This window comes from Aquarana catesbeiana, linkage group LG06 (genome assembly GCF_042186555.1).
Source record: "Aquarana catesbeiana isolate 2022-GZ linkage group LG06, ASM4218655v1, whole genome shotgun sequence".
NCBI classification, from domain to species: Eukaryota; Metazoa; Chordata; class Amphibia; order Anura; family Ranidae; genus Aquarana; species Aquarana catesbeiana.
In genome coordinates, this window is record NC_133329.1 from 292,185,868 (window position 1) to 292,205,383 (window position 19,516).

At 39.3% G+C, this 19,516-nt stretch overlaps 1 protein-coding gene across 4 annotated transcripts in view; it reads right to left on the minus strand.

The window, feature by feature from the left end:
• Positions 1-19,516, minus strand: part of SATB2 (SATB homeobox 2) — a 303,695-nt gene that overhangs the window by 36,673 nt on the left and 247,506 nt on the right. The window lies entirely within an intron of this gene.

Consider the following 19,516-nt stretch of genomic DNA (forward strand, 5'->3'; position numbering starts at 1 on the left):
TACTGCAGAAAAGCAGAAAATGTGTATTGATACTAAATCAGAATTCTTTAGTTGAGTTATATAAAGGGATTGACTTACTAAAAGCTAATAGACTGTGCACTTTGCAAATGCAGCTGCACTCTGCAAAAATTTACTAACCTTTGAAGCAAATTCCCTTGCAGAGGGCAACCGTACTTGCAAAGTGAACAGTCTATTTGCCTTTACTAAATCAAGACCAAAGTGTTTTACAGTCAACAACAATTAACATCTACAGTACATCTATACAACATGCAATAAATGACTTCCTTTTGATCATGGTTCAATATTTGTATATACTTTGGAGAAGCACACTATTTCAATATGATACAAAATAAACTTTTATTTTGCTAAGTCTAGATGCAATTACTATCAGGTATATAATGAGAATACCACTCTTGTCTTTTTTATGTAGCTAGGCTTTCTGCCCATTTTCTCTATGTACCCCGCCTAATTATTGAACCAATATAAAAATTTGATGTGATCTATAATACTATGTGACAGACTGGTGACATATGGAAAATACATTGTGTACAGAAGCTAAGGAGGCCATATACATAGCAGCAGTTAGCTGTGTGCGTGTTAGCACTTTCATCTGTCAGAAACCAGAATATGCGTTACAGCAAGTTACACCTGCATGAAAGCCTTAACACATAAAGACACCACGTATCAGGTTTCACATTTTGCTGGCCTTTCCTGACCTGTTTGTAGTAAAACTTTCATGCAAAATCGTTCAGGAGTGTAAAGGATTTTGCATCTGCATGGTTTGCGGTGGATGATTGATGGTACAAATTAAAGCAGGTGTGCCCCTTCAAGGCACCATTTCCTGCAATGGAATAACTGACATGTCTGACACTTTCACGTTAACTGCAGTACAAGCTTTAGCCTGTATGCGGCAGTAGTGTTAAAGAGCAATGGTACAGTATTTCACTCAAAATTAATACCTGTAGAGTTGGTAGTGGAAGCAATTCTTTGTACATGGCATTTTAAAACATGAAATAAATAGCTCTGGCTCTAGTAGTATTTGGAAATAATAAAATTACATAAGTCCTATATCAAGTATTATATGTCATTTGAAGGACTAAAAACAATCATTGCCGAAACTTTGCAAAAACAATATCACACATGTATGTTACACTATATATTATTTTACATAATCTGAGATATCAAATTTAGTAGCGCTTAAGGTATACCCCAGTTAAATCTGACACTTACACACAACCTACCTACAATAGTATTATGTTTTCAATCTAGTTGTTTCAGGACACCAGTTCTTCTATTGTGAAAAAAACTGTTTGCTGCCAATAACCTGGTGGTCTGGAAACACCATGTCAGATTCAATTAAAATTTTGGAATCCAATTATGGAATGGTATTGCTGATGCTGCCCACCTTGCTGCTTGGTCCCGTTACAAAATGGCCTGTGTATGTGCCCACCTTATCCTATGGAATTGTCTCCTGCACCTACCCCTCACTTTTTTCCAGCTGCTATACTAAGCCTTTATAGTCCCAGTCCACAGCTCTCCCTGATATGCCTTCACCAGATCCACTGCAGTAGCCTTGCACTTTCCTCCTAACTATTCTCCCCAGTCTGCAGGCTACCTTATGCTGTCAGTCAGCAGACATGTTTTCCATGGTACGATAAACCAGCGCTGGTAGACGTAATACAAATGAAGCTGAACTGGGGAGTCATGGGGCTGATTTAAGTCCAGGCAAAAAAACGAAGACATTAAATGAGCTGCTAAGATTACCCAGAAAACATTGAACTGTTCCAAAGACAAGTTACTACAAAAAACATTCTTAAGGCACTAGCGGGGTTGATTTACTAAAGGTAAATAGACAGTGCACTTTTTAAATGCAGTTGCACTCACTTGCTCCAAAGCTTAGTGAATGTGGTAAAGCTCTGCTGATTTTCATTATCCAATCACGTGCAAGCAAAAATTTCATTTTTGTTGCACCTAACTGGGTATTCTTTACAAAGTAAAATTTCACCACATTCACTAAGCTGAGTGCAACTACACATGCAAAATGCACAGTCTGTTTTCCTCCCCAATAGTGCCTTGAAAGTGTATTGTCATTGGAACAGTTCAATTCTTTCTTGGTAATCTTAGCAGCTCATTTACTGTCTTGACTTTTTGCCTGGACTTGCTCTTTAAAAATATGAATCTCTCAAAAATGTTTTTTGAAAATAATGTTTCTCTTTAACTCTTTAAAAATATGAATCCTTCTAAAATGTATTTTGAGAATAATGTTTCTCTTTAAAAATATGAATTCTTCTAAAATTTGTTTTGAAAATAGTGTTTTCTTTGTATGCAACATTTTAGCTTATCTTTATATAAAAATCTAAATATAAAAAAAGTGATTTGTGCTGAACTAAAATCAAACCTCGTGTATAATCCAAGATTCTACCTTGTAAATGGCGGCTTTTACTCTCCTAATATATTATCTTACTTTTTAAAGAGTTGGTGCATTTATTGAAATCATGTGTCCGATTAGAAGTATGAATGTAGCTTTTGTACCTATTTTATTGGGGGCTCCACAGTACCGCATGTCCTTGCCAAAACAGTTTTTTTTTTTTGAGGGAGTATAAAACAAGTTTACAACAGCTTTAAAATGTATATTATATGAAAAAAAATGTATATCAATGACCCTTAAAAGTGATATGTACCAGTGATATTACATTCTCTATTGTTTTTTACGGACAGTCAACTATCTCTATTTGTACTACACATTTAAAAGGCATGTGAGGCATAGAATTAAAGAGAACCTATAATACACTTATGCTACAGTACCAAAATTCATTGGGATTGGTTTACTAAAGGAGTTGCTCAATAAATTGTAGCTATGTTGGGATTGGTTTACTAAAGGAGTTGCTCAATAAATTGTAGCTATGTTTATTTTGAATCCTAATCATGTGCAGATAAAATAGATAAACATAAATTTATGTCTCACATGATTGGATAATTAAAGTGAATATTTACTCAAGTTATTTAGTGAAGATTCTCAACTCCTGTAGTAAATCAACCTCAATATCTACATCTCTTTCTTCCAAAAACCTTTATCGTCACTCTTTGCTCCAGGTTTCACATAGTAAGTCATCCAAAAGCTTCCAGTTATTGGTAATGAGTGTTAAGGGTTCACACAGAAAGCTGAATTTTAAAGGTCTTATCCATGGGGCAGGCATTCCAATTCATAGCTGGAACTCAATATATCAATACTATATCAATCGTTCAAGAGAATCAGATGGCCAAAGCTCTGTCCATAAAGACCATGTGCTATGGGGGTCCAGTAAATCTGGCCACACATTACTTAATTTTTTCTTTCAGCCTGTCAGCAGAATGAAAAACTGGGCCCAATTCCCCATCCACACATTCGAGGTGGATGGGGAAAACCTCTCTCCACTGTGTCTTGGTATTCTGACAGCAGGACTCTCACGCCGATAGATAGGCGAGCCTTATATATTGACTTTATTAATCTAGTTCAGTCACTTATAGTACAGCTATAGCAATTAAGAAAATAAATGGTTGGACTTGTTTACAGGAAAAACAGAGACAGAACTCCCAATCCCTAAATAACAAACCAAAAAATGAAGAGAGAGATAAGACTCTCTCTAATAAAATGGGATTTTTAAGGGGAGATAATGTGTCTGTTAACAGTGGATTGGCTCACTGTTAATAGACACATTATCTCCCCTTCAAAATCCCATTTTATTTGAGAGAGTCTTATTTTTTTGGTTTATAGTACAGCTATAGTTGATCAAATTTGTTAAGAAAAAAACAAGTTATTTTCACTACTCATAAACCAGTAATAATACCAATTCTGTATTTCTGTCAAAAAAGGCTCTAGGAGTTTAGAACAGACAAATTTGAACAAAGCAATCACACAGCCTAAAGTGTCATTCAACCCAAAATGTTTAAAAATGTGTTTACATGCTATTTTGCATTGTATATGAATGAATGAATGAATGAATGAATGAATGAATGAATGATTTGTAAAGCGCTGCAAATGCAAACTGAATCGCCTCAAGGCGCTAATGCGTTTTGTGCTGTCATCTTCTTAGAAGAGGAAGGTCTTGAGTTTTTTCCTGAAGGCCAGATGGTTTCATTCCATGCGGATGTGAGTTGGAAGAGTGTTCCATTGCCGAGGTCCCTGGACTGCGAATCTTCGTTCTCCCCTTGCTTTGTAGTGGTATTTGGGAATGAGGAGGAGGTTTTGGTTAGATGATCGCAGATTGTGATTGGGTGTGTAGTGTTTTCTCTCTGAGGTATTGAGGGGCGTTACCTTGTATGAATTTGTGGGTGAGGCAGAGGGTCTTAAATGTGATCCGGTTCTTTACGGTTAGCCAATGTAGGCTCCTCAGGGATGGGGAGATGGACTCCCTGGGTTTTTTTCCTATTAGCAGTCTTTCCGCGGCGTTTTTGATGGCCTGTAGGCGCACAAGCTGATATTGGGGTAATCCTATGTAGAGTGAGTTTGCGTAGTCGAGTCAGGAATTGATGATTGTTCCAACTACTGCTGCTTTGTCCTCTTCTGGGATGAAGGGGATTAGTCTGTGTAGCAGGCGGAGATGGTGAGATCCGCTAACTACTGATCCTATTTGTGCATCCATTGTCATTTCTGAGTCAAAGATAACTCCGAGACTCTTGGCTTTGGTGCTCGGAGAGATGGTCGGTCCAAAGATGGTGGGCGGTATCCATGGAGTCTTGGTTTTGGGATTTTGGTTAGCGTGTAGGAGAAGAAGTTCTGTTTTTGACCCGTTGAGTTTGAGGGAACTGATGGTCATCCAGTCATCTATCAAAGTGAGGCATTTCTCTAATTGCTGATGGTGGTCTTTTTGCCTGGTGATGCGGAAGTAGATTTGGGTGTCATCAGCGTATGAGTGGAAGCAGAGGTCTGATTTTTTGATGATTTTGAGGAGTGGGCAGATGTAGATGTTGAATAGCACTGGCGACAAGGGTGCACCCTGAGGGACTCCACAGGAGATTGTTCGGGTTTCAGAGGTGAATGCTCCTAGTTTCACTGTCTGAGAGCGATTCTCTAAGAAGGATGCAAACCATTTTAGACTAGAATCTGTGGCTCCTGCTACTTCTGTGAGGCGGACAAGTAGAGTATTGTGGTCCACTGTATCAAAGGCTGCACTGAGGTCTAACAGTACCAGGAGGCATGATTCTCCGTCATCTGCTGCTTCGAGGGCATCATCCCATATTTTTAGAAGTGCAGTTTCTGTGTCATGGCCTGGGTGGAAGCCTGATTGTAGAGTGTCCAGAAGTTGATGCGTGTCCAGGTGGCATTGTAGCTGTTGTACTGTCGCTTTCTCCATAATCTTGGAGACGGTGTTAAGGCTTGTTATCGGTCTGCGGTAGTTAGGGTCCTTAGGGTCGAGATTGGGTTTCTTTAGCAGGGGTTTGACGATGCCTTGCTTGAGGGTGGTTGGCACAATGCCTTCTTTGAACAACTGATTTATGAGGTGTGTTATAGTGGGAGCCAGGATGTCGGAGCATTCTTTAAGAAGTTTCGTGGGAATGATGTCGTTTGGTGATGTACTGTCTCAAAGGCTTCTCATAATGTCTTTAGTCGTGTCAGTGGTGATTGGGGTCAGGAAGAAGTCTGGCGGTTGTGTGATGTTCGTGTTGATATCCTCTTTTTGCTTTTGTTGGGTAAGGTTGGTTGTTTTTTTTTTGTTGAATTGATTTCCGAATGTTGTCGATTTTTGTCAATGAAGAAATTTGATAACTCATTGCAGAATTCTTGAGTATCGTTTGCTGGGGGCTCTAAGCAGATTGGGTTCATTGACTGGGCGACTATTTTGAAAAGTTCCCGCGGCCAGTTTAAGGCAGTTGAGATGGTGTTCGAGAAATGTTCTTTTTTGGCTTTGAAGATTGCTTTGTGGTATCTCACAGTGAGTACTTTGTAGTTTGTATGGTTTTCCTTGGTAGAATTTCTTCTCCACGCTCTTTCAGCTCTTCTACGTTCTTGCTTGACTAGGGTGAGAATGCCATTAAACCATCTTGAGTTTTTTTTGCGGATGAGTGTTCTGCGTTTTGGTGCTACTGAGTCTGCTGTTTGTAGTAATGCCTTATTTAGGGAGTTGAGTGTTTGTTCCGTTGAGAGGTTTAAGTTTAGCAATTGTATTTTGTTTGATAATGTGGTTTTGAAGAGTTCAGAGTGCAGTTTCTTCTGAGATCTGTTCCAGTGTGTTGTTGCATGTTTCTGTTTTTGGAGGGTGGTGTTAGTGGTGATTTTAAATTTGATGGCGTGGTGGTCTGTCCATGGTAGTGGTGTGTTGTTGAATATGTTGATGTCCATATTCTGTTTAAAGATGAGGTCTAGAGTGTGTCCTGAGCCGTGCGTGGGAGTATATATCAGCTGTTGAAGACCTATTTCTTCCAGTTGGTTGATGCAGGCGGTCGCAATAGGGTCTTGGGTAGAGTTTATATATTTTGACCTATAAAGTTTATATATAATGACCTAAGCATTAGATCATTCATTTTATGTGATAATTATCTGGGTAACCCTGACGTTTGCTGGCACTACCTCCTTGCCTGAGTCCCTGCTGCAGCATGAGATCCTATGGATCGGCCATTGCCACCTTTATTGTGCATGCTCTGGTGTCAGGGACCAGGCAAACTCTTCACTTTCTCCTTTTTCCTTATCTAGGAAGCCCCCGTGACTGTAGAGTCATAATTGTGGGCATATACACAGTGATTTGAGTGAATAGCCCCTCCCTTTTCACTCAAAGGCATCACTTCCCTGTTAGTTCCCATACATAACATCAATCATCTAAAACTTCTCCCCCACCATGTTAATGCACAAAAAAGATACTTTTAAATAATGATTTATATGAAGCCTTAAAAAAACTTTACTGATATGCATTATTTAATTTGAGTTTATATTCCAAAAGTTTTTTTTTTTATTTTATAAGTCATGTGACTGCTACAGCTCTAATCAGTGCTGTGTGGACACATGAAGATATTAGGAAATTTACTAAAACTGGAGCCAGAACAGAATCTGGTGCAGATTTTTATAGTAACCAATCAGCTACAAAATTCAGCCTACAGTATTCAATTAAGCTTTGTCAATAACACCTAGAAGCTGATTGGTTACTCTTAACAGTTGCTCCAGATTCTGTATGCATCAGTTTTAGTAAAACTCCCCCCTGGAGCATGCACCATCGGACTGCAAGAGGTTTCTCCCACAGATCATTCTCTGCAGATGGGAACCAGCATGGAAAGATCACATTACCGCTGGATAGCACAGTGAAAATAAGGTAGCTACAGGCTTTTTTTGTTAACTAATTAGAAACAGAGGCATGATCTATATACATTATCATAATGATCAATGGCAATTAACCCTTGTGTTTTTAAAGCAGAGTTCCAGTCCCCCAAAGACTTTTTTTTTTTAAGACTCCTCTGTATTTGTCTTAACATATACATGAACATTTAGAACATGGCATATGTGTTGTAGTTTTATTTTCTATAAAAAGAGTTTATTACTAACCAGATCTCAGAAGCTGGAAGGTTCCAAGTTAGCTGTGGGCATCTGAAGCCCTCCTGTGTTCATTTCTGGGATTTCCATGCAGCTGGCTATCCAGCATGCACCTCCGGATCCTGCGCCTGTGCAGTAATGCCTTTGCATGGCTCTCTTTCTTCCTGACAGGTTGCCATAGCAATGTCCGTATCGGTGGAAGTTCCCTTCCCATTGCTATAGCAACCTGTCAATCAGACACGTTTGCGTCATTTCCTGTGTGCAAATAACGTGAGATTTCGTCAGTAGGCGATTTGCAAGGACTCCTGGGATACATGACGCTGCTATCCTAGGAGACCCTGTGAATCGCCTAGTGACGTAATCGCCTAGGCGGGTGGCTGCCGGAAGTGCGGCTGAAAGAATACTATTAAAGGTATTTACATGCAAAAAAATAAATTAAAAAAAATTCCATTGGTAAACGTATGCTATAAGGGGATATTATAAAATGGGTGGAACTCCGCTTTAATATCACTTTAAACCAAACCTTGCTGGCTCCTAAAATTGATTGCAATGTATAAGGACATCTAAAACTTTTTTTATAACTTGTTGATTATGTACAGAGATGACTTTCATAAAAAGTTTGTGTGTTATTTAATGTATACATTTCTCAGAATATTCTTTGCAGTTTAGGGGATAGGTTCCATAGTCCTCAGAGATAGCTGGGAGCAATGTAACTGATAAGAACGTAGCACAGTCTTTTTGTGGAAAAAAAAAAGAACGTAGCACAGTCAGAGGGCACAGGAAGTTATTATACTCACAAAATTTCTGGTAAGATCAACTTGTATTTATAGCACATATTGAACAAATCCTTTTTAATGGTATATTTAACTGACCAAACAGCACCGAACAAGAGAAGTTCATTGTTAAAGTTTACATAGCCTGTAACCAAGCCAGGTCTGTGCAACAACCATTATATTGCAGAAGGTCAGAGCAATGTCCTGGGTAGGACTAGCAATGTCATTGTGAAACTTTTTGATAATATGTTACACCTCTATAATACATGTATTTGAGATTTACACACATTACAAGTGAATCGTTTAGCAACCTGAATGGAAAGGCACTTTTAGCACAAAGATGCTTATTTCCTACCATCATAAATCTTTTTTTTTTTTTTATTGTATATGCCACAACCATTTATTAATTGGGTATATTTTGGTGGTGATTAATAGAGATGATAATCAGGAATAAATATGTGATTATTAGCCAATCAGTTATGATAATGAAGCAGGTATTTGTATTTCCTAGACAGCATGAACAGGTTCATTCTTTAGCACTACATACTTTATTAATTCAGGCTAAAAAAGAAGGAAATTTATACAAAAATGGTCACATTTTTAAACAGGTGAATTGTAAAGTGACAAGTCACTTATCTGAAATTGAAATAAAATGTTTGCTTGGGTAAATGTCTAAACTAGATATATTTATAATTTTATAATAATTCTATTGCACACAATAACTCCAAAGTTTAGTCACTTTCAATAGTTCAGTTAGATATAGTATTTAATACTACTGTTGAATGTGTCATGTATAGTAAGATGTGACTGTTAATAAACTGAAATGAACTGAAATCAAACTGGTTGGAATCTGGTAATGCACTCTTCAGGGGTTATTTACTAAAAGTGGAACGCGCAAAATCTGGTGCAGTTCTGCATAGAAACCAAGCAGCTTCCAGGTTTTATTACCATAGCTTAATTGAACAAGCTGAAGTTAGAAGCTGATTGGCTACCATGAACAGCTGCACCGGATTCTGAGTGCACCAGTTTTAGTAAATCTCCCACTTCATATAGTCTGTGCCATTTTAAGTTTCGCTTGGAGAAGTAAAGGGAAATATTTATAATGATAAAAATATTTTCACAGCTGTATTATTTTCATGTATTCAACATAAATGAATTTTCATTTTGGAAAGCATGTCAGGGCACTTGGTTTCCTGGCTACCAGAGGGTTAAGTTGCCACATTTTGTTAGCGTGCGCCTCCTGCTTGTAACACAGTGCTGCTCTCTAGAGTAAGCTGGCATCTCTTACCAGCTGGCTATAGCTCCAACCACCCTCTCTGCGCTCCATGGCCACAATAAATATTTAATCCACGCTTTCAAAACTTGCTGACAGTCCCAAACGCAGCCTTGCGTTACAATGTAACATGTCACTGTGAACAGAGATGCAATTGGATGGGGATTTTGGGCAATATAACCCATAAACTACTGCTGGGTGGTGACAGTAAAGTAAATCTCTAAATGAAAGAAATAGTTTGAAGTAACTCTCCTTGACTAATAAACTTGTAACAGACAGAACAGTCTCCATAGGATCTTGTTAGGCATATAATGATTATACAAAATGGGATAGAAAGACACTTTATAATGTCTATGAGAACAGGTTATAAACTCTAAAGTATTCATGCCCATCATGGGAAGAAAAGCAAAGCAGCCAATAACATGTTTCCTTGCGTTTTTTTTTCTTGTAAGAGAATATTTAGTCTGAGTTCCAGTCAACTTCTTTTCTACTATCTAAGGATCAACCCTAGTAGCTTGCTGCCATGACAGTCCATGCAGATCAGTAAACACTGCGCTGTAACTAAATGTTAAAGGATAATTCCACCAAAGACAGATGTCTCTATTTTGATTGCAACAAGACAGATACAGACACCCCGTTGTTCTTGGTACAACTGTGACAGACTGAAAGGTGAGAGATGCTATGGGCCCCAACCTAAGAGATCTATATATTGCTATGGAGTATCAACAACAGCAGGCATTACAAAATAGGGTTCCTCCAGATAATGTTAGATGTTTCCTGAGCTATGCCTGATTGACCTCCCGTTAGATGGTGCCTGCATAGTTCTGGATCCAACAACACTTGGCATAGCCAGCTGCATGACACCAATGATCTTTTTAGCTGACTGTAAAGGTGGCATTCTTCCTATTGAGCACCAATGTAGGGGCTTCACTAATAGAAAGGCTGTACTAGTGGATGAAGCATACAGAATTACTGTCTCCTGTGCTTCTAGCACACCTAGAGGGACATGTCTTTCCTGACGGGTAGACGTGGTGTATCTGGATTTTGCAAAAGCATTTGACACAGTTCCCCATAAACGTTTACTGTACAAAATAAGGTCCGTTGGCATGGACCATAGGGTGAGTACATGGATTGAAAACTGGCTACAAGGGCGAGTTCAGAGGGTGGTGATAAATGGGGAGTACTCAGAATGGTCAGGAGTGGGCAGTGGGGTCCCCCAGGGTTCTGTGCTGGGACCAATCCTATTTAATTTGTTCATAAACGATCTGGAGGATGGGATAAATAGTTCAATCTCTGTATTTGCAGACTATACTAAGCTAAGCAGGGCAATAACTTCTCCGCAGGATGTGGAAACCTTGCAAAAAGACCTGAACAAATTAATGGGGTGGGCGACTACATGGCAAATGAGGTTCAATGTAGAAAAATGTAAAATAATGCATTTGGGTGGCAAAAATATGAATGCAATCTATACACTGGGGGGAGAACCTCTGGGGGAATCTAGGATGGAAAAGGACCTGGGAGTCCTAGTAGATGATAGGCTCAGCAATGGCATGCAATGCCAAGATGCTGCTAACAAAGCAAACAGAATATTGGCATGCATTAAAAGGGGGATCAACTCCAGAGATAAAACGATAATTCTCCCACTCTACAAGGCTCTGGTCCGGCCGCACCTGAAGTATGCTGTCCAGTTCTGGGCACCAGTCCTCAGGAAGGATGTACTGGAAATGGAGCGAGTACAAAGAAGGGGAGAGGGGATATGATTTTAATTTACAAATACCGTACTGGTGACCCCACAATAGGGATAAAACTTTTTCGCAGAAGAGAGTTTAACAAGACTCGTGGCCACTCATTAAAATTAAAAGAAAAGAGGTTTAACCTTAAACTACGTAGAGGGTTCTTTACTGTAAGAGCGGCAAGGATGTGGAATTCCCTTCCACAGGCGGTGGTCTCAGCTGGGAGCATTGATAGCTTCAAGAAACTATTAGATAATCACCTGAATGACCGCAACATACAGGGATATATAATGCAATACTGACACATAATCACACACATAGGTTGGACTTGATGGACTTGTGTCTTTTGCAACCTCACCTACTATGTAACTATGTAACTATGTAAGAGACTCACAGTGTCAGAGGAGAAGGTGATTGGACAATGACTGAGCAGCATCAAAATAATGAAAGGGTGTTTAGTGTTGGATTGACTGCAAAGCTATACAGCTAATGCTAATTTTATGTATAAATGATCATTGATTTTATAACTAATTCAAAAAAAGGTTAACGGTGTGTTTTTATAACCTGGAGTTCTGCTGTAACACATGCTGTAATATTTGCAGAGACAGCATACTAAGCCTAAATGTAAATTATACCAAGGTAAGTACCTGAACAAGAAATAAAGTAAGTTGATATCAGCACAGAAGTAGTTATTTATGCTAACTGTATGTAATTTGCGTTGAATTATTGTTTTTAATATTTACATATCTGGAATACATGGAGTATTTATGCTTGGAATTGACTGAATGCATTGTGGGTGTTGCAATATAGTTATCTGAAAGGCGGAAACAAAGCAGCATCAGGAGTTCCTTAAGCTGGGTACACACTATGAGTTTTTTTTTCGTTCAACCCGGGTTGAACAAAGAAAAACTGTCAGGTCCGGTCAGATCTCCCCTGCTGAGCTGTTGTGTTCTGACAGGGGAATGCCTCCCACAGAGCTGCTGTGTTCTGAGAGGGGGATGTCCCCCCCCCCCCGCCAGAACACTCTGATCAGCGCTCTCCACAACTGGCTGAGAGCGCTGATCGGGAGTTGGTCGGCGGCTGGTTTTCCAGCATGCTTGTCCGACAGAAGCCGGCTTCTGTCAGGCAGGGAGGCATACACACGGGCCAAATGATGGACTTTTTTTTAACGGACGATGTCTTCCGACATTCGTCTTGTGTGTATGGGGCTTTACTCTAAATAGCCCTTCCTGAAGGGTCACAAATACAAACAGACAGCAATAAAAGCCTGACCGGTGTTCTAATTATTCTCAACTCTATCCAGAACATAAAAATTTTGCTTTTAGTTATACTTTAAAATATAAAGGAAACCTGATATTAGTAAGATGCTGAACTAAACCCTGAGTGGTAATGAGACTTATTGCTAGAGGCTGGGCTGACACTGCATGCCCAACTGATCTGAAGTTCCCTCGATTAAAATGCTGCTGTGCTTTTCTAAGTGACTTCCTATATTCATAACGTCTGATAGCAGCTGTGCTGGGATGGTGGATGTTTCAGTAAACAATAGAAAACATGTAGGTGCTGTCACATTCCGAGGATTCCACAGTCGTTAACCAATTTTAGAGCCCTGATTGGCAGCATATTACAGAAGATGGTAGAGGGTGTGTACTAGGGCCCTGATAAGGTATCTCACACAGCCTTCTTTGGCTTTGCACCCTCACCTGATTACCTGAGCACAAAGAACGTTTTCCTGCAATAAAAGGCACTGTCTGCCTTTACTAACTGTTACAGATATTAAGGCACAGAAGAGTGACTTAGGTTAAAAACCTTCCTGAAAGTTTGAAGTGCATGTAAACTCTAATGCCCCGTACACACGGTCGGATTTTCCGATGGAAAATGTCCGATCGGAGCGTGTTGTCGGAAATTCCGACCGTGTGTGGGCTCCATCTGACATTTTCCATCGGATTTTCCGACACACAAAGTTGGAGAGCAGGAGATAAAATTTTCCGACAACAAAATCGGAAATTCCGATCGTGTGTACACAAATCCGACGGACAAAGTGCCACGCATGCTCAGAATAAATAAAGAGATGAAAGCTATTGGCCACTGCCCCGTTTATAGTCCCGACGTACATGTTTTACGTCACCGCGTTTAAAACGATCGGATTTTCCGACAACTTTGTGTGACCGTGTGTATGCAAGACAAGTTTGAGCCAACATCCGTCGGAAAAAATCCTAGGATTTTGTTGTCGGAATGTCCGAACAAAGTCTGACCGTGTGTACGGGGCATTACAATAAACTTCTCCTCTTTGATCCATTTTGATCTGCTATATATTTCTTTGGAAGTTTTTTGTTTTATCTTTCTGATAAGTGCAAAAAATACCTGTTTATTTGCCAGAAATACCAGAACAGTGTCTGCATCTGGTTGCACAATTTTCTACTTGGTCACTTTGACAAAAGTTGATTAAATAATTGATTTTTGTCGAGCTGGTGCCAAAATTCAAGCCAGGTATGGCAGCTCGGCAGATCTCAAATTTTGTGTGACGGAAATTCCGATGGAAAATGTCTGATGGAGCCTACACATGGTAAAATCCGACCGTGTGTATTGGGCATAAGATTTATTATGGGAAAAAGGTACCTCCACTGATGCTTTATCACCAATCCTTGCTTCCACAACAACTCAAAATTTTCAAAATCCATTTGTCATTGGGACAGAAAGTGAGGTGAAATCTTCTGAACAGGGGCACAGACAGCAAAACAAACATTACAGGAGTGTTAACCTGACCCTATGCTATCCAAAAAGCCTAAAAATAGTTTTTTGGCTGGAGCTACACTTAAAAAATCAAACCTACAGACCCTATCTTGTTTGTAACCCAGGGAATGCCTGTATATATATATATATATATATATATATATATATATATATATATATATATATATATCTATATAGATCAATTGACCGTGCCAAGCACAAAAGCAAATGCTGCCATGGTCAGTTTGCAACCATGGGATTGTTATTAGAAGATATGGGCTGTTGTGCTGACACGCAAGTGTCTATATCTCCTGTAGTCAGATTTGCAATCACACACCCTGCTCAGCCCTGCTGTGTGTTGCAGCTGCAGCCTGTGGGAGCATGGACCAGTCTTCTGGAAAGTAACACACAGATGGGGAACGTACCTCCCTTCTGTGTGTGTTACATAACTCTATGCTCATCCACTTGATGTGCAGGCGCACCCTCTGCAATGGGGAAGAAGAAAGCAACAATGACTGTGGGGTCACGTGACCCTAAAATAAAGCATTTATTTTAGGGTTGTAAGCCTGCCGTGCAAGCTACTTCAGTTGGCCATTGAGCTGTCTATTTGATAGTCCTGATAGGCAGCGAATTAGGAAACTAAAGTAGCATGCATGGCAGGCTGACAAACACTATTATTGCAACAAGACATGAGAGAGTTCTTCTCAATTTCTGTTGCATCTCCAGGATAGGAAGTGAAGGGAAATCACCCCAAGGGAACACATAAGTAAATTCTGTTATGACACCACATAAAGTGGTTGTAAACCCACTAAAAAAAAGAAAAAAAAAAAACCTTCAAGACAAAGGCATAATGAATTACTTAGCTTAGATCGAAGCCCCTGCAGCCGTCCTCGTACACCGCTCCGGCCGGGTTACTTCCAGGTATCACGGGCTCCGGCGCGGGAGCCGCCGTTGACGGCACACTAGCTGAAGCAACGGCACCAACGTGCTATTGCTTCAGTGCGCATGTGCCGATGACATCGGTACATGCTGATACAGGGGATATCTCCTAAATCGTGCAGGTTTAGGAGATATTCGGGGTAGCTACAGGTAAGCCTTATTATAGACTTACCTGTAGTAAAAAGTGTTTGTAAAGGGTTTACAACAACTTTAAGACTCAGTAAGACTATGCATGACCATATACCTGAAAAAATGACAGCTATTAATAATGTAAATTGTTTAGGGGGCCCCTTTATACCATATGCACTGGGTCGTGAGCAGCCTTGCCGAACGCAGCATAGACCAGAAAATCTGCCTTATCACCCATTATTTCGGTTCACACTGCTGTGCTGCAATGGTGTGTGCTGAAAAAATATTAAGAAAATGCTGTACTTTTTTCAGTGTAGCATTATGTGATGCAGTACACTGCATCAAAACCCGCTCCAGCAAATAAAGGTGAACGATAGTCACTTTGACAAATAATAAAGTAAACAATTACATTGTTACATAGTTAGTCTGGTTGAAAAACGAAACAAGTCCATCTAGTTCAACCAATAAAAGGGAAAAAAAATTACCTTAAGAAAAAAAATAATCATACAATCCTATATACACAATCCTATACCCACAGTTGATCCAGGGGAAGGCAAAAAACCCCAACAAAGCATGATCCAATTTGCTCCAGCAGGGGAAAAAAATCCTTCCTGATCCCCCCCAGAGGCAATTGGATGTTCCCTGGATCAACTTTACCTATAAATATTAGTATCCATTTATATTATGTATTATGTCTCCTCTGACAGCAGCAATGTGCTGTTTGTTCTCCCTGCAAAGCAGGAAGTATAAAACAGCACATTTCTTAGTAAAAACAGCACAAAGCACACAAAGTAACACATGTTGAGCATACATTTAACCCTTTGATCGCCCTAGATGTTAACTCCTTCCCTGCTAGTGTCATTAGTACAGTGACAGTGCATATTCTTAGCACTGATCACTGTATTAGTGTCACTGGTTCCCAAAAAATTGTCAAAAGTGTCAGGTAGTGTCCGATTGTCCACCGCAATATCGCAGTCCCTCTATAAGTTGCTGATCGCCACCATTACTAGTAAAAAGATAAAATAAATAAATAAAAATATCCCAAAGTTGGTAAACACTATAAATGTGGTGCAAACCAATTAATATACACTTACTGGGATTTTTTATTACTAAAAATATGTAGCAAAATACATATTGGCCTAAATTGATGAAGAAATTTGTTTTTTTTTTACATTTTTTTATTGGCTATGTTGTAAAACTGAAAGTAGAAAATGTTGGGTTTTTTTTCAAAATTGTCAATCTTTTTTTTTGTTTATGGCGTAAAAAATAAAAAACGTAGAGGTGATCAAATACCACCAAAAGAAAGCTCTATTTGTGGGAAAAAAAAGGACATTCATTTTAATTTGGGTATAGTGTCGCACAACCGCAAAACTGTCAGTTAAAATAATGCAGTGCCCTATCACAAAAAATGCCCTGGTCTTATAGGAGTCTATTCCACATTTTCACAGCCCTTACTGTGAAGAAACCATTCCGTATTTGGAGATTAAATCTCTTTTCCTCCAGACATAAAGAGTGCCCCTTTGTCCTGTGAATAACTCAACACCAAGTTCACTATATGAACCACTTATGTATTTATACATATTGATCATATCCCCCCTGAATCTCCTCTACTTAAGAGGGAATAAATTAATTTCCTCCAATCTTTCCTCATAGCTGAGCTCCTCCATGCCTCTTATCAGTTTGGTTGCCCTTCTCTGTACTTTCTCCAGTTCCCCAATATCCTTTTTGTGAACTGGTGCCCAAAACTGAACTGCATATTCCAGATGAGATCTTACTAATGATTTGTACAGGGGCAAAATGATGTCTCTCTCTCTCTGGAGTCTACACCTCTCCAAATAGCTGTATAGTATAGCTAAAATAAAAATCCTTAACTTTTCTAGTTTGTAATGCAAGATATGAGTATGTCAAGGATTCTTGTTCAGGGTTGTGTCTACTTGAAAAAATAAAAGAGAAAATTCTCGTTCATCAAGAATATGACATTTCATTTTTATGTGTTGACAAAAAAAGTTCATAACCCTGTACAAACAAATGAAAAATTACAGATCTGGACAGAAAATTAGAACACAACTATCACTCACGTGTCTACAGAAGCGCATACCATTTATTTCCATCTTCATCTACTTTAACACAATCTAGATCAAACAGAAGCTTGTCTTTCATGAGACCTTTATTTCAAAGCACTACAGAATCATCTGGCACTGAGCAGGTTAATTGTAGCCCATATAAAGGTAGTACATCTCTACCCTTATTGCATGTATCCATCATGTATTTTAGCACTGACACATTTACACAAGCAATAAGGGCTCATGCAGTGTAAGCCAGGGGCCATACCCAAACTATAACAGAGGGGTGCGAAGCAAACCCCCAGTGGGAAGTTTATGAGATAGGAGGCAGCTAAGGCCTCAGAAGCAATTGAAGAGGATCTCCCCAAGGTGCACGGTATGAGTTATCTGTAGTTAACGCTCTCATCTTGATGTGCTGCTATCCACTATACTCAAAGACAGCCCTTTCTTTGTTCTAAATGGACAAGGCATCCAACACAGGTACTGGAAAGTTCAGTGAGGAACAAGCATCACTATTTCTGTACATGAACTGCATCAATTTGGCTACCGTGCATTTCAAATGATCAAAAAAAAACTAAAGAAAACTGAGAAGTGACTTCATAAAAAAAAACTTGGACAGGTATTCCATTGCTGATTTATAGCTTGAACTGCTAAAAAAAACATCCCTGGCATACGGTCGCTTCAGGTCATATTTGTGTACAGGAGTTTTGTCGCTCTAAGGGAAACTCTATATCATTCACCGAAAACATTTAACCCACTTGCCAAGTATAGGGGTCCTAGTGTACGGTTTACAGTGGCTCCATTTTATCTATAAGCATACATGCCAAGTAAAAGTATCCGGCAGTATATGTAAAAACTGAGTGTGTGTGGGTTTTTCCTGTTTTATCCTCTCTAATTTGGAGCCACTGCTGTTTATCCCTCTAAATGGCGCCCGCAATGCACTAGCTTTTTTTGTCTGTACAATAATGGTGGCGCCATCCCTTAATGCCCTTCAATATTTTTTTAAGCCTAATCTGGCCTTTCTCAATATGAAGTCAGATCTCTTTCAAAATGCTTTCAGTTTATTTATTATGGGCTACTTTAATAATCTGTATGACTTTTGGCCTTTCCCAATAGGGAACCGACCTCTTGATCTTTCTTCAAAATGGCACCCATAATTCATTCAGTTTCGCCTTCCCCAAAATATAAAATGGCACCTCTAATTTACCTACTCTGGGTTACACTAATAACATGTTTTTTTTCATTTGGCCTACCCCAATATGATGCTGGCCCATTGATCTTTTTCAAAATGGCACCTGTAGCTTTATCTACTGTATGTGGGCAACACTAAGATGGCAGCGCTGGCCAGTTTTGAGCTTCTTTAAAATGGTGGCTGGAGCGTATATATGTTCTGATGTAGCACAGCACATGATGATAAAGGGTTGATAAAGTGGTAGCACCGTCCTGAAACGTGTTGCCCTGCTCCCCTGTGACGTCATTCATCATGTCCTCTAGATCCCTGGCCTGGTATACAGCTGGTTTGCTGATCTAGGACAAGAGGCTGTCCCAGGAGATACTAGGCTCGGCTGTGGATAGGCTGTCACCTGCTGGTCTGTATTACATGTGCTTTCTGGAATATACACATTGTGAGTGAATATTTGCTTTTTATTTAAACGTTTAATACATTTGCTACACTTAGTCGGTGGAGTTTGTGTGTGTGTCTCTCTCTCTTTTTGTGTTTTTATATAGGTGTCTCACAATACAGCCTACAGTGATTGTGTTTATCTATATGCCCAAATTCCAATTATAGGGGTCCTAGTGTACAGTTTACAGTGGCTGCATTTTATTCATAACCACAAATGATAAGTATAGGGTTCTAGTATAATGTCTACTGTGGCTTTGACATGTGACATTTTACTATAAGCACAATGCCAAGTATACTGTAGGTGTCCTACAGTCAGTATATTCAATTGTAACTGCATTCATCCATTAGCACAAATGTCAATTGTACAGTTTGCAGTGGCTGCATTTTATCCATAAATGTAAATGAGAAGTATAGGGCTCCTAATGTTCAGTCTCTGCTTTTTTTTCATAAGCGCAAAGGAAAAAGTATAGATGTCATAGTGTACATTTTGCAGTGGCTGCATTTTATACACAACCACAAATGCCAAGTATAGGCATCCTATTGTATCATTTGTAGTTACCGCATTTTATCCATAAGCAAAAATGTCAAATATAGGTGTTTAAGTGTACAGTTTACAAGGGTTGCAATGGTTGCCACATACAGTATTTCTCTCAGTTGAACATCTTCACAAAATGCTACTCTGAATCTGACCAGATAGCCCGTGTGTATTTGTATTTTATAAAGGATTTTTATGTACATTCTAAATAATATCAGT